Genomic DNA, 2701 nt, shown 5'->3' on the forward strand with positions numbered 1-2701 from the left:
AAAAAACCTTAATAGCTTCAGACTTGATGTGAATACCAGTATTTTAATTCTAGCTAGGAATCACTGACTTGAGTACTAATATTTAAAATTTGTTACATGATCCCATAGATACATAGTACATCCCGATCTTTCAGGAAATCCAAGATGGACTTGTTTATGTTTTCCTGGCACATTTTTCTTTTCCAAATAGGAGTTCATAGCTAGCTGTAGGTTTGCAGAGAGGAGCTGCATGTAGTCAGCATCACGTCCTTCCAAAGTCTGTAGTCTGCTTGGAGCAGAGGTGAATTATCTGGTTTATGGGGGCTCAGATAGAGGTCACTGCTTGGATTGCAATTCTGACTTCCCTGTAGTTTATTTTGTGTAAATGTGGAAGCTGCAGCTTCTGACTCCCTGCAGTGAAGCAAAACTTGTCCTCTGTTTGAAGCTGGGTTTATCCTGAGTTTCCATGATGAGATCTTAGAAACAGTATTCTTTGCCTCGTGCATCTAAATATGGAGAGATTTATCTTTTGGCTCTTGTCTTTGAATTACTGTAGGCTCCAAAATGTGGCAATTAATATATTAAAAAAAAAATCACTGGGAGAAAATTTATCCTTGTAATGAAATGTGCAAATCAATAGCCAAATGTTATTTATCATGAAATCAAATATCAATACAATAGAGTATTTTAAAAAATATTGCCATTTCAAATATTGGAAAAGAACTATTATAGAACAAATAGTAAATGCTTTTGTTATATTATTGCATTATAAATGTGGGACAAGGAAATACTGTTGTATGTTTTTTAGAGAATAAAATTCTGTGTCATCTTTATTGAGTATAGGCAGTGACAAAGCAAAACAGTATGAGGAACAGTTTAATGTCATTGCCAATTTCAAATTATTCAGCACTGCAATGAATTACCTATGTTTCAAACACTCTGAAAGGTTATTGTCTGAAATTAGATGAGCTCGTAAAGTCACTAAAAAGCATGTTTCACAATGAAATTCTTTGGGTCTCAGAGTTTCCCATGCATGAAATCAACTTCTAAAAATTGTCAAACAAGGGGTGGACCTTAAGAACTTACAGGACTTGTCACGTACCTTCAGGTAACTCCATATGTATCAAATATATTATTCACTGTGTTTAGGAGGAAGAGAGGGAAAAACAATTGTTTTATTTTTCTGCTTCAATGGGGACATTGAGCCACTGATTACCTACTCTATTCACAATTTTAATTTACCCTCCTAGTATTATATGAGTGATTTCCAATAATAAAAATTCCATTAGATTTTATTATGGGGGAAGGTATTAAGTATCATATATTCTGCTAAAAAGATTCTCTTTTTCTGTAACTTCACAAAAAATGAATAGCTATACACTCAAGTGTTTTAATTGATAAATTGTGGAGTCTAGGTAACCTTCAGGTAATGTAATTACAAATACAAAATACAAAACTTTAGGTGATGAAAATATAAGTATTTGTATATTATAATATTATTCAAACATTATGCAAGAATGCTAAAATAATTAGCCATTGCTTTATCATGATTTTTACAAGAGATTCCTTTGCAAAAATTATGTATTTTTGTATTCTTATGTTTATCCCAGTGCCACATATCCTAGGCTGACCTTTTCTTCCTATGTAGCTAATTGTAACCTTGAACTTTTGATCCTATTGTCTCCAGCTGGGCTGGGCTTACACTTGTAGTTTTTGCATTTTGAAATGTTGTATTCTTATGTATGCTAGTAGCATGTGATAAGAAGCAATGAGCGTTGAGTGCAATTTTGCAGTAGAGTCTAGAGAGCATATGCATTAGAAGGTTCAAACATTTAATGATGATCTATACTGTTTTTCTCAGTATTCATGTATTTGTTTGGGACTTTGTGGGGTGTGTGAGTTCCTGTGTGTGTGTGTGTGTGTGTGTGTGTGTGTGTATTTGGGCCATTGTTACAGATTAAAAGGCAAAAGCCAAACTGTGGGAATAAGTTCTCTCCTCCTACCATGTGAGACCCTGTGGGAGAGATAGATTTGAACTCAGGTCATCAGGTTTTGTAGCATGTACTTTAAGCTGCTGAACCATTTAACATGCCCAAGAATGTAGATGTTCAGAAATAAATCAATTATTTAAAACTTAATAAGTAAAAATGGCTTTATATCTATAACATACAACAGTGTGGTTATTGTTCTGTTGTTAACACCAGACTTTGTTTTACAGCATCCATGAATTGTGCACGCACACACCCACACACACACACCAACTGCAACTTCAGCTACAGCAGACCTGACACCCTCTTCTGTCCTCCTTTGTAACCACAGGTACACTCATGTATACACTTCTATAGACACACAAACACCCACGCACTCATAAAATAAAGAAAACTACATTTAAAAAGGAAACTGAAATTTTCTTGAGTCATTTTAAAATGAAAGAAAATAGTATGGAGTTATATGTGATTGGTGGCAGAGAAATAGAGACATAATTAAGTTCACTTCAAACAATATGAGTCACCTTGGAAACAGCTTTTGGTTTTTCTATACGTGTTTGTTTCTGTCACAAGTTATCTACTGCTAACTCTGGTAAATAAGACACTCAGAAGAAAAATCACATGTAGCTTTAAAAAGAGACTCCATGTTGGGTGGTGGTGGCACAGGCCTTTAATTCCAGCACTTGAGAGGCAGAGGCAGGCAGATTTCTGAGTTCGAGGCCAGCCTGGTCTAC

The 2701-nt window shown here is 35.0% G+C and overlaps 1 long non-coding RNA gene across 1 annotated transcript in view; it reads right to left on the reverse strand.

Annotated features, from left to right (window-relative positions):
• LOC116076861 overlaps positions 1–2701 on the reverse strand; it is a 468358-nt gene that overhangs the window by 377671 nt on the left and 87986 nt on the right. The window lies entirely within an intron of this gene.

Source organism: Mastomys coucha, unplaced genomic scaffold (assembly GCF_008632895.1).
Source record: "Mastomys coucha isolate ucsf_1 unplaced genomic scaffold, UCSF_Mcou_1 pScaffold5, whole genome shotgun sequence".
NCBI lineage: Eukaryota > Metazoa > Chordata > Mammalia > Rodentia > Muridae > Mastomys > Mastomys coucha.